Here is a 13,461-nt window from a genome sequence, read left to right on the forward strand (position 1 = left end):
ACAGTGCATGGCTGACACTCTGGCTGGATTGCTTATTTTCAGCTTGTTGGCCACTGCAGTCTTTTTAGTGCCATTTGCCTTTCTCAAAATGTAGGTGTTACAGCGGACTTTGAGATACCTGTAGTTGCAAAATCATCACATACTTACAGACTTTGCTGGCAACATATCTGCTGGTACCTTACCCATGTTGATAGGCCATGGCATGTTGGATAAATGCTACCAGCTTTCTGGTAAGGTTTTCATCTAAATCTATTCCATATTCTGACAATGTATTCTTCAATGATGAGATGGGGAGACTGTTATACAGCTGGCGTGATTCATGGGACTTGATCACCACTGGAGAGAGGTCTCTTTGGTGATTAGTTTGAGCTACAGCTTTGTCCTGCTAGCTGTTACTGTCTTGGGGGGGAGGGTTTTTTCAGGGCCCCTCCTGATTTGACACATTATCTAACAGTCCGTTATTTGGTACCTTGTGACGATGTGAGGTATTACCATCTGTGCCAAGGAGAATAGGGCAGTGCATGTGTAACGTATGCTAGCATAGTTAACTGGAGTTTTTTAAATAATTTTGTCATTTGACTGTCACACTGACTTGTACAGATGCTTGTGCTAAAAATGTATCAACAGTGTTATAACTGATTTAAATGTTTTTTTTTAAACAAAAAATTCTGGAAGGGAAGAGTAGAAGTTTTTGAACTTGTTCTGTAGTTTTCAAATACTGCAACAGATCTTGGCAAAGTTCTGTGTGTGTATTGTACCGGAGGCAGGTGATGAAATGTGGTGTCATTCTATAACCAGCAGTGAGAGGATGGAACTCTCACAGCAGTTTGATTTGTTTTCTTTGGAACCTGATAAAAAGATCTGCGACAGTTACCACAGTCAGTTGATTTGAGTTAGTTCAGTTAGTTGGAAGCGCAACACCTTGCCTCTTGGAAGTAAGCATCTAATCTTGCCTTGCTGTATTAAGTTAGCTAGAGAACAGTTATTCTTTAGACAGTCAGAAAATACAGTGAGATTAGTTAAGTAGTGTTTTTCTGCATCTGCTTGAATCTGTCCTGCTGTTTTTTATTTCTCCTGTGATTGAAACTTTGGTGTTTATTGTACTTGGATATGTAGTGTTCTCATGTTTTCTATTTTATTTATTAAATATTTTTATACCTTTCATTGTATCTGGTCTTTTAGAGAATACTTTTTAATATTTTGAGAGTACTTGTACTTATTTTAGTAACGCTGTGGCCACTCCAAAAAGCCTTGCTGTTTTGGTTACACTCTGCAATTTATATTGGTATTGATTTTAATCAGTATAATTGGATACCCTTGTAAGAGACTGAGAGTAGTTGACTGGTGGGCAGTGTGGTTACCTTGTAGTCAGGGCAGAAGGGGTACAGCTAGTAAATCTGTACCAGCCTTTCCCAGGTGTGTGTGTGTGTGTGTGTCTGTGTGTGTGTGTCTGTGTGAAAATCAAATATCCAGGTGTGGGTGTGTCAGCTACTTAGAACTGGGACCCAGTTCTCCAAAGTGGGTCTTCTTTGGGATCTGGAGAGAAAGAGTCCAGTACCAGGTCTAGAGAGTGTTCCCTGTGCGCTCTTGGGGCAAATTCTGCTTGATGCAGAGAGCTGCATCTGAAAATACTGGGTCAATTCATTCCTGTTGCCCATCTCCCATGGGTGTCAGTGGTGAGTATTTGAGTGTCCTTGATTACTGGCCTGGGGTAGAGAAGGATGTCATATATTGGTGGCAGAGTGGTTGGACATTAATTGAAGTTCAGTAGCCTGTGGGCAGTTGTGAGTGAAGGTTTGTGTACTCTCAACAGCCACAAGGTAAACATTCAGAGTTTCATTTTCACAACAGTTTTATTTATTTTTGTTAGTTTAGTTTAGTCAGGGAAAGCAGGCAAAGATGTCAGCAGATGATTATTTTAAGCTGACAAAGAACCAGTTGCAAAGGTGTGTGAAGCCAAAGGACTGGTGCATGCTAACCAGACTAAAAAGGAAATTATTTCAGCCTTAATCACAGATGCAGCACAGACCAGTGACCAGGAGGACAACCAGTCTGGTGTTGGATGTGCAGCCTTCAGAAACAGGACAGTTCACCTTTTCCTCAGAGGACTTTAAAAATCCATCTGGAGTTAGAGACTTTGAACTGCAGCCTGAAGAAAGGGTGAAGCAGCATCAGCATGAACTGGAGACCAAGAGTTTGGAGTTGGAATCAGAGGAGAAACTGTGGCATTTGGAGACCAAAGAGAGAGTGCAATGTTGGGAGACTGAAAAAAAGGAGAAGCAGTGTCAACTGGAGGCCAAACGCTTGGAGAACGAAGAGAGATTGCGGCATTTGGAGACTGAAGAAAAGGAGTGACTACGGCGATTGGAGGCTGAAGAAAAAGAGAAACAGCGACAAGAAAGGGAGATGTTGACCCTTCATTGGGGTAATGGAGGTAATGGGGAAGGGAATAACTGGACCCCAGAACCAATAAAAGTCAGTAAATTTCTTCCACAATTTGCAGAGGGGATGACTTTGATAGTTTTCTTCATGTATTTGAAAGAGTATGTAAACAATGTAATGACAAAGAGCCCTGGGTATAGTTCCTGACCCTCTTCCTTCATAGGTTCATAGATTAGTACTAAGCTAACTGCCCTTTTGGGCCATTTGAAGCCTAGCCAGTTACTCCATGTGAGAATCAAACCCTGCACCTTGTGTCTTTAAGTTAAGCACCTTAACCATTATGTCATCCTCCCACCCTAGTGGGAGGATGTAAAGCTGTAACTGCTGTTTCTAAATGGTCTGATGCTGATTGTTTAAACTATGACAGAGTGGAACAATGTTTATTGAACTGTTTCAAGTTAACACCTGAAGCTTACAGAAAAAAAGTTTTGTGAGCACAGGCACAAGTCAGATGAATGCGTATATGGTTATATTGCTGAACTAAACACGTATTTTCATAGGTGGGTGAGTGGGCATCAGGTCACCACTTTTGAAAGACTGGCAGGCCTTTTGGTAAGGGAACAAGCCCTTAGTACTTTGCCTGAGGACATGCAAATCTGGTTGGCAGACCGCGAGTGTAAATCTACAGATCAGCCGAGGAGAAAAGGTGATCTCTACTTTGCATAAAGGGCATCTATGCACATGGATATGAGGGAACCCATGGTGGGCAGGCTAAAGCACCTCAACAGAGTCTACGAGTAACAGGGGAAGCCACTAGTTCAGGTACACAGCCAGGATTAGGGGTTAGATGTTTTAAATGTAAACATAGGTGCCATGTAGCATACAAAAGATGAGGGAGCTAGCATTTGGGAATAACACCATGTCAGTGGTAAGTTGTTTGGAGACAACAGGAGTGCCCAAACTATCACCAGAGTTTGTATCCTATCTTAGTGGATGGAAGACAGGCCACTGCTAAGAGAGAGACAGCATCTGAACATAACTATTATGAAGCCTGCAGTGGTTAAAGAGGAGCAGCACTTGCTTGGGCAGTCCACTCCAATCAGAGCTTTAGGAGGCATCCCATTCCAAATACCTCTGGCCAGGGTTCACCTTGACTGGGAGGGTGGAAAAGGAAGCAAGCAGGTAGCTGTGTTTGAGAATATTCCTGCAGATGTCTTGATAGGGAATGATTGTGATATCACAGTACCCTGTTTGCATGCAGTTAAATATAGTCAGGCTCGGAGACGGGCATGTAGATCTGGTAGGCTGGGGAAGACCCAGACAGACCCCACACCTGAAGCTGGGTTTGGTGATGTGGCTATTTCAGGGAGGAAGCTACCTTGTAACAGTGGGCCTGAAAGTGAGTCACAGCTGCTGGTAGGTACTGATGTTCCTGTGGATAGGGTGACTCCAAAGACAGAGGTGAGTGGTAGTACCCAGGCAGATGGTGAGGCACCGCTGTCAGACTATGTTTGGCTTCATAGGTTGGTACTAGGCTATCGGCCCTAGGGGCCTATACAAGCCTAGCCATAACAGTTCCCTGGCTATTTCTTCACACAGTATTTACTTCTCTGGACCCCTGTCTAGCAGGGTGACTGACGTGATCCCGGGGTGAATTTCCCATCTCCTATCCAATCATCAAGGTTCCTTTTGAAGAGGGCCAAAGAGGCACTCTGCTTGACATGTATGGGCAGTCTATTCCAGAGTCTGGGAAATCTCTGGGTCAGGAACCTATCTATGTGGAAGGGAAGCTGGGAAGAATCGCAAAGGTAAAGCCTAGACAGGCTAAGCTTCCAGATCCTACCTTATGAAGCTTGAGGGAGGTAGCTAAGAAAGCACCTGATGCACAAGGAAAAGGGAAGTCTATACTGGGACCAAGGGTTACAGTATAGAGAGTGGACCCCTGAGGGAGGGCTAGAGGGTGAGGAAATACAGCAGTTGGTAGTGCCCAGAGCCTACCATCTGGTACTTCTAGCCATAGACCATGACATTCCTTTAGCAGGTTATATGGGAATAAAACTGTACCAAGAGACATATTATACAGAACTTTTATTGGCCTGGGATTGCAAAGGATGTAACTGGGTACTGCAGGACCTGTGAGCAGTGCCAAAAGGTAGGCAAGGCAGAGGACAAGGTCAAAGCTCCGTTGATGCCTTTGCATGTGATTGAAGAGACATTTCGGAGGGTAGCTATGGGTATTGTGGGACCTCTGAGTACCTCAAGTTCCATAGGGAAGATGTATATCCTGGTGATAGATTATGCTGCTAGATATTCTTAGGCAGTGGTTCTGGTAGAGAAGGTAGCAAATGCTTTGTTAGAGATTTTCAGCAGGGTAGGTTTCTCTAGAGAAATACTGACTGATAGAGGTGCCAGTTTCATAGTAGAAACAGAGCTGGACCTCAAACCAAGCTAAGCTAGAGATTTAGTATATTAGCAGATGAATTCCATAGCACATATTTACAGACTTCTCTGACGAAAACACCAGTAGTTCGTGTCAGAAAAATTCTTTATTAGGGGAAATCATTTCTGGCAGATAAGTGCTGTTGAGTTATTACTTAACTGTACAACTGTTATTTTATATACAAAAGCATTTCATTTGTAAATTTGTTTAACAATACTTCATCCATATAAAAATGTGGTAGGTACAAGCTGAATCACTTATGATTGGAAGTTAATAGAAAAGATACAGTTCTATTGGATAAAGTTTTCAGCCACTCTCTGTATAGGACCCAGGAGACCGTGTGATTGGTTAGACAGCCGTAGTGATGTGGTGAAAGTAGCCTGTAAAGTCGTCGGATGGGGGAATAGAAATGGGTGAAACTCTGTCTAAATTCAGATCAGTGGACAAATAAAAAATGTAATTAGCAGGCCAGTGACTAAGCTGGAAAAAGACTGGCAAAGGGGGACATCAGCCCAGAAGGTGGGGGCCAAAGCAGACGACCAGTAGGACAGCTGGAAACACATTTCATAGGGGAAATGTGTGGAGAAGACAATAAAGTTAAACTCCCTAATTATGTGGCTTAGGATGAAAATTAGCTTACAAGTAACCGTTAAAAACTTAAATGTTTGCTTTCTCATTAAGTAGAAGCATGTTTACAGCGCTTTCAAAAATATTTCTTCAAATTTACAAAAAATTCAAATAGAGTGGTAAGTTAGAAATTGTGGCCATAAATCCTCGAATAGAGCCTAACACTTGAGTCTATCTAAATAAGGTGACTTTACAAAACCTTTAACAACAAATAGCCAAGGGAATTGAAGGAGTAAAATACAGAGACTGTAGGTGAGGGCAGACACCAGCCCCAACAGAATAATGGGAGCTAGAACCTTTAGTGTGGTCAAATAAGCCTCCTGCTGTTGAGGGTCTGAAACTAAGCTAATCTTATATAAAAATATAAAACTGGTGCATTGTGAAGAAGTGAAGTGGAAAGGGGTTAGTGTTTGATTTAACAACTCAGTGAAGTAAAATTACAGTGGTGTTTCAGGGAAATTAAAGTAGTAAAGCTGGGATCCTTGCTGATATTTGCGGTGAAAATTAAGAAATGGTGTAGGGTGAGGGGGGCCTTTAGATTTGATTTGTGATTTGTGGGAGTATGAATCCCACAAGGAGTTTGTTGTGGCATATTTCTTGAACCTCACAACAAGGCTTAGGGACCTCATGGGGTTGGCCCAGCTGAACCTAACTGGAGCTCAACAGCAGAAAAAGGTCTGTTACAACAGGAATGCTGAAGCCCGAGAATATGCTGTGGGACTGCAGGTTATGGTGCTCATTTCTGTCTGAAACAGTAAGCTGCAGGCTGCTTAGGAGGGACCCTTTGAAGTGATAAGGAAGGCCAGTGAAGTTAATTATATGGTAAACCTAATAGACAGGAGGAAGGGCACAAATTGTACCATGTTAACATGATGAAGCCTTACCATGATAGGAATGCCTTGGTGCTGAGTATTTGCAATGGATGGCAGGAGGAGTCTAAAGGGGATCTGGTACTGATCTCCTCACTGAGGCCCAGACTGATGCCCCTGTGGAAGGGGTGGCAATATCTCCATGGCTTTTCCCTACCCATATTTGAGAAATCCAAGCAGTATTGCCAGAGTTGAGGGGCATGTTCACTGGGAAAATTGGGTACACCCACTTGCTGCAGCACAATGTGGATACAGGACCCCAAAGGCCTATCAAGCAGGCCCCTTATGGGGTGCCTGAGAGAGTCAAACAGACTCTGAGGGAGGAGATACAGGAAATGTTGGAAGTAAGGATAATCCAGGAGTCCAGCAGTCCCTGGGCCTCCCCAGTAGTACTGGTACCAAAGAAATCTGGTAGCACCAGATTCCGCATAGACTACAGAAAAGTAAACAGTCACACAGAGCCAGAAGCTTTACCCCATGCCTAGGACAGATGAAGCCTTAACGCAGCTGGGTGGGGTTAAGTACCTCACCAGTATTGATCTGATCAAGGGCTACTGGCAGGTGCCCTTGACTTCCATCACTAGAGAAAGGTCAGCCTTTGTGACTCTTTTCAGATTGTACACGTTCACAAAGATGCTGTTTGGGAAGAAAAATGCCCCAGCAACCTTCTAGAGGCTGGTAGATAGTATTCTAGCAGGAGCAGGTGATTATGCTTTGCTTAACTTGATGATATTGCCATCTACAGCCATTCCTGGCAAGAACACCTTCAGTATTGTCAGAGAGGTCCTGGGTAGACCAAAAAGGCCAGGGTTGACTATTAAGCCCAGTAAGTGTCAGGTGGGTATGGCAGAGGTCTCTTACCTGGAACATAGAGTGGGGAGTGGTAAGATTGGGCCAGAACCTGAAAAAGTAGAAGCTATTCAGGTGTGGCCTGCCAATGTTACTAAAAAGCAGGTGGAGCATTCTTAGGGTCAGAGGGGTAGTATAGAAAGTCTGTTCCCAATTATAGTATAATAGCTGCTCCCCTCACAGACATGACAAGAAAAAACAGGCCAGATAAAGTAGTGTGGACCCCAGCCTGTGAGCAAACATTCCAAAAGCTTAAAGGGACTTTGGGGGGGACCCCCTCTGTTAGCCAGTTCAGATTACAACAAAGAATTTGTGCAGGTGGAAGCTTTAAACCATGGGGTAGGGGCTGTACTTGACCAGGTTTTTGAAAAGGGGAAGAGCACCCAGTTGTATATCTCAGCTGTAAACTCCAATCCAGACAAGAGTGGCTAGCCCCATAGTATGGGCACTGCAGAAACTTCAGCCTTATCTGTATGGAAGGAAATTCACTGTGCTAACAGACCACAGTCCCTTAACATGGCATTTTGTTGGATGACTCTTTGTAGCAAAGCTATTAAGGTGGAGTCTAGGATTGCAGGCATATGACATGACAGTGCAGCACCATAATGGGGTCAGCAATGCCAGTGCAGATGGACTGTCCAGACAAGGGTATAGGTTACTGTGTTCCCAAACAGGTCCATTTCTCTTGAGCAACATTTTCCAGGATCATTTGAAAAACTAGTTTGTCTTCAAGTGGGGGAACGATGCAACTATGTGAGGTATTGCCACCTGTGCCAGGGAGAATAGGGCAGTGCACATGTAACATATGACAGCATAGTTAGCTGGAGTTTTGTAAATAATTTTGTGTCATTTGACTGTCACCTGACTTGCGCAGATGCTTGTTTTAAGTATGTATCAACAGTAAAATAATATTAAAAATAGTCTAAACTTGCGTCAGGTTGGCGCTTGAGTTAAATAAATTCAGTATAATCAAATAATATATAAATAAACCCAAGCGTGAGCAGGCAATATTCTTCGTTGTAAAAAACCAAACAGAATGGATGCCAAATAGATGAAATAAAAGAAATATTTAATCCACAATCGGTTTAAAAACAGTCAGATGAGCGCTTTCGCAGTAATGCTTCTTCAGATCTATGACAACTTCAACAAAAACTTGGGTAATATATATTGGTTGCAGTCAGCATTTAGTGAAAGCGCTCATCTGACTGTTTTTAAACCGATTGTGGATTAAATATTTCTTTTATTTCATCTATTTGGCATCCATTCTGTTTGGTTTTTTACAACGAAGAATATTGCCTGCTCACGCTTGGGTTTATTTATATATTATTTGATTATATTGAATTTATTTAACTCAAGCGCCAACCTGACGCAAGTTTAGACTATTTTTAGTATTATTTTATTGAGCTATATTCTTGCGTACAGGGGCAGGACGTGTCACACTCTCTAATGGCTGATATTGAACTAGATTATGTTCCCAGAGATGAATATCGTGGAAACGAGGCTGCACAGAGTGACGCTATCCAACAGAGGTTTCAGCAGCACCTCAGAGGAACTAACAACACTTCCTGGTTCCTCGATAACGAAACAACTGCTACCAACGCTTCAGGAGAAAGTATTGACTCTGATATGCTATACGCTTTACTAGAAGGTACAGAAAAGAGTTTTTATGAAACTCAAAAGACTACAAATACAAAGGATGCACTTCCAACTATGTTTAGATCGTAACATAATACCCAGGGGACTACGCGTTTTCACTATGCCTAGTCAAGGCAGGGACTATCCCAAATTATTGGCTCAATGGCAGCGACTAAACATGGAGGTGAGTCGCAAATACTTAAGACTGCTGATTGATTTCTTTAAACCAGAGGAGGCTAAGTTAACCGAAGATATCACAGATAAACAGCGTTTACTATTTAATGACTTTCCATCTGAAATTGTACTCCCTTTATTTGAGAATATGCTAGACAGTATATCAGCTTTCGAAAGAAAGCTGTTTCAGCAGAAACGCCATAAAGTTATTAGGGACACTAACGACTTCAAAAATGGTCATGTCTTTATGTGGCCTAGGTCTAATTTCAATGGAGTAAGCAGTTTGCCTATAGAAAAAGTGGGCAATAACAGTGGAGTGGTGAAGCAGGATAAACCTGCTAATAGGAATGTAAATAATGTCAATGCACTAGAGACAAGAGCAAATATTAATTGTATTGCTACTGGAATTGTGACTGATGTGATTTGTCAGCCAGAACTAACTAGTATAAATCAAGCTGATGTCTCTGATACACATAATGATGTTTTAACAACTGACCACAGTAATGATTCTACAGATGTCATGCATCTAGTACATACTGCTGCGAATACTAGCGCTAATTTATATCCAGATGTACGTGTGGTTAATGACATGTCTATACAGCAACATGATAAATCTAAGCAGTCACAGCATAATAGTGCACCAGTAGTTAGACCGAAGACAAGTATGAAACAATTACCCCCCACCCCCAATGAACACCCTCAGTTGTCTTTTCCCCTGCCAGTAAAAACGGAAAAGAGCATGTATCGCTCTCGTTCTCTGAGCAGAGGGAGACAGAAGAGGAAGTTGTCAGACGAGTACACACCCCAGAAGACTCTGAGGAAAATGTGGACAGGCAAACGTTAGTCCATAATATATCAAAGATTAGATTAACTAATGATGAAGTTCTATTATTAAATAAAGGGCTAAATTTTATCCCTAGATGTCAGAGTCAGTTAACAGATACTGTTATGGATCTCAGGCTATTCTGTAGAAATGTCATGCTGAAATTTATTTATAAAGATTCTACTCAGAGGTGTACTGATTTCAAATTTAGAAATCTAAGTGAATTTATACCCACAAACCACCCCCTAGTTGAAGCATATTTGAAACTCACTGAGGAAGAGTTACATAGTTACTATGGGAATAGAATAACCAAGAAATCATATTGTAAGAGAGATAATCTTACATATAGGGAGAGATCAAGTCTTAAGAAACTACAAAATGATACAAACATTATTGTCAGACCTGCTGATAAGGGTGGCAAGATAGTTGTGATGGATATGTCCGATTATATCGAACGGATGACATCTATGTTAAATGATGATTTTTATGAACAGGCTACATCTCAGAATATAGAGCATACTATCAAATACGTACAAGATACTATCCATGATATATTTATGGGTCAATTAATAGATAAAGATCTGTATGGATATCTTATTGTTCCATCTCCAACCATACCCATCATACATGGCCTTCCAAAAATACATAAAGACCCGGAAAATCCTCCTATGAGACCAATAGTATCAGGTCGAGGTTGGGTAACAGAGCACCTGTCTGTATATGTTGAGAAACATCTTAGATATGTGTTAAACAACAACAGTGTAGTTTTGAAGGACTCTAAGCAGTTTCTAACTGAGTTATATGACTGTATAAAAGATACAATGATTACAATGGATTACATATTTGTTACCTTCGATATACAATCTTTGTTTACAGTCATACCAAATGATTTAGGACTGACATATGTTACTGATTACTTAAAGGAACATAGTAACTATTCTCATGTAACAATTGATTTAATAGTACATTTTCTTGAGTTAGTTCTGGAAAATAATCTTTTCATGTTTAACAACAGTATTTACAAACAAAAGGATGGCGTAGCTATGGGCACGCCATGTGCCAATAGCTACGCCAACATGTTTTTGGCCTATTGGGAAGAGCACATTCTGTTCTGCGAAGAATTATTTAAACAGCATGTTATTTTTTACCGACGTTTTGTCGATGATTTATTTATTTTGTGGAAAGGCACATCAGAACAACTTTATATGATGCAAACAATTATGAACAATCTTACAACTTGTCTCAAATTTACTATGAAATACTCACTATATAGAATAGAGTTTCTAGATATGTACATTGAAAGATTGAGCAACAATCTCATAAAAAAAGGTGTATATCGGAAAGGTTGCTATAGCAACAACCTGCTCCTTAGCTCTAGCATGCACCCATCCTATGTTTTCAGGAATATTATGAGAGGTCAAGCCATCAGAGCTTCTAGACTGAACCCTCTAGATGATGGGTTTGTAAATGAATTAAATGACCTGAAAGATAGACTTTCTACAAGGGGCTACAGCAATATGGAAATTAATAGACATTTGAATGATGTATTTGAATTAAGGTCCACTAAGGGAGTAAATTTGAACCAACTTTGGATAAGAATATTGAACGCCTACAACATGTCAAATTTTCAACGTATTTCTCATCTGATCACTTAGAACTTAGAGAAATAATCAGTAAGCATTGGGAAATTCTACATGTAGATGATGATCTTAAATTAATAGTTGGAGACCAACCTAACTTTTTATTTAGGAATAAAAATAATTTAAAAAGGAAATTGTGTTATCCCACACATGGTCATAGAGATAGGAGAGATGGATGTACGAAACCATGTGGGCATTGTAATTTCTGCTTCTTTATAGATAGTTCACCTGACTTTATCCATCCAGACTCACAGAAATACTACCATATATCTGCTAAAGCAGATTGTATGACACCACATGTTATTTATTTAGCCATCTGTCAGTTATGCTCCTCATTTTATGTTGGCAAGACCAACCGTCCACTTAGAGACCGAATGAGGGAGCACATTTATCATATGAAAAAGGGCACGATACATAATGCCCTAGCTAAACATCTCATGATGACTAATGAACAACATACATTTCTGTTTAAAGTATTGGAAGTGATACATCCTAATCCAAGAGGTGGAGAGATAAAAATATACACAGAGGACAAAGAAACAGAATGGATTATATTATTGAAAGCAGATAAATGAAGTGGCTTAAATGAGAGGGCCTCAATTAAACCTAAATTGAGGCAGAGAAGGAATATTAAATAGTTTTATTGTAATTTATTCAGAATACATCCAATGTTTTTATTTAATTACAGCTAATAGTATTTTTATCTATGCACTTGATCATGTTTGCACTTTATATGTGTTTCTACATGTTTGCACTCTGGCTGTATGTGTAGTTTTATTGCAATAGCATACATATAGTATAATAATAGCCAAGAGTATTTTTTCTATGCATTTGACTATGTTTGTACTTTACTTATGTTTTTATATGTTTATACTCTGGTTGTATATATACTTTTACTACAACAGCATATATTTCCAATGCAATGGTGTATATCTTTTTAAGACCTGCTACTAATTATTCAATTTGCTAAATGCTGACTGCAACCAATATATATTACCCAAGGTTTTCTTGAAGTTGTCATAGATCTGAAGAAGCATTACTGCGAAAGCGCTCATCTGACTGTTTTTAAACTGATTGTGGATTAAATATTTCTTTTATTTCATCTATTTGGCATCCATTCTGTTTGGTTTTTTACAACGAAGAATATTGCCTGCTCACGCTTGGGTTTATTTATATATTATTTGATTATATGTATCAACAGTGTTGTTATAACCGATTAAATGTTTGTTTAAACAAAGAATTCTGGAAGGGAAGAGTAGAAGTTTTTGAAACTGTTCTATAGCTTTTAGATACTGCAGCAGATCTTAGCAAAGCTGTATGTGTGCATTGTTCCAGAGTAAGGTGATCAAATGTGATACCAAACCGTAACCAGCACTGAGAGAATGGAACTCTCGCAGCAGTTTGTTCTCTTTGGAACCTGATATAAAGATCTATGACACTTTTAAAGTCTGTTAGTTGATTGAGTTCAATTAGTTTGGAGCTCATCACCTTGCCTTGTGGAATTAAGCATTTCAGCATCTAATCTTGCCTTGTTGTGTTAAGTTTTCTAAGGAGCAGTTATTCTTTATACAGTCAGGAGATACAGTGAGATTAGTTAAGTAGTGTTTTCTGCATCTGTTTGAATCTGTCCAACTGTTACTTTTATTTCTCCTGAGACTGAAACTCTGGTGTTTATTGTACTTAGATGTGTAGTATTCGCATGTTTTCTGTTTTATTAAATATTTTTATACCTTTCATCAGTGGAAACATATTTGTTTTTAATACATATGATGGGCAGCATTTTAATTGTCACCCAATCACTTTTTGATGAAGTTCAAATGCATCCGTGTTAGCTGTTTCCATTGATTTTGCAGTATTTTTGATAACGGTCTTTTTTACCATTTTAAAATGTATTTAACATTTGTTTAGCGGGGAAAGTCTGACTGGACACGTCCTTTTTCAGCTGAGGCACAGGGACAAGAGTTCCACAGTAAGACAAACAAGTTTGATAAAACAGCAGCAAATGCACAGAAACAAAATAAA

The 13,461-nt window shown here is 40.0% G+C and overlaps 1 protein-coding gene across 2 annotated transcripts in view; it reads left to right on the forward strand.

The window, feature by feature from the left end:
- Positions 1-13,461, forward strand: part of GRK4 (G protein-coupled receptor kinase 4) — a 1,249,698-nt gene that overhangs the window by 565,380 nt on the left and 670,857 nt on the right. The window lies entirely within an intron of this gene.

This window comes from Protopterus annectens, chromosome 2.part1, assembly GCF_019279795.1.
Source record: "Protopterus annectens isolate FY-2018-M chromosome 2.part1, PAN1.0, whole genome shotgun sequence".
Lineage (NCBI taxonomy): Eukaryota > Metazoa > Chordata > Ceratodontiformes > Protopteridae > Protopterus > Protopterus annectens.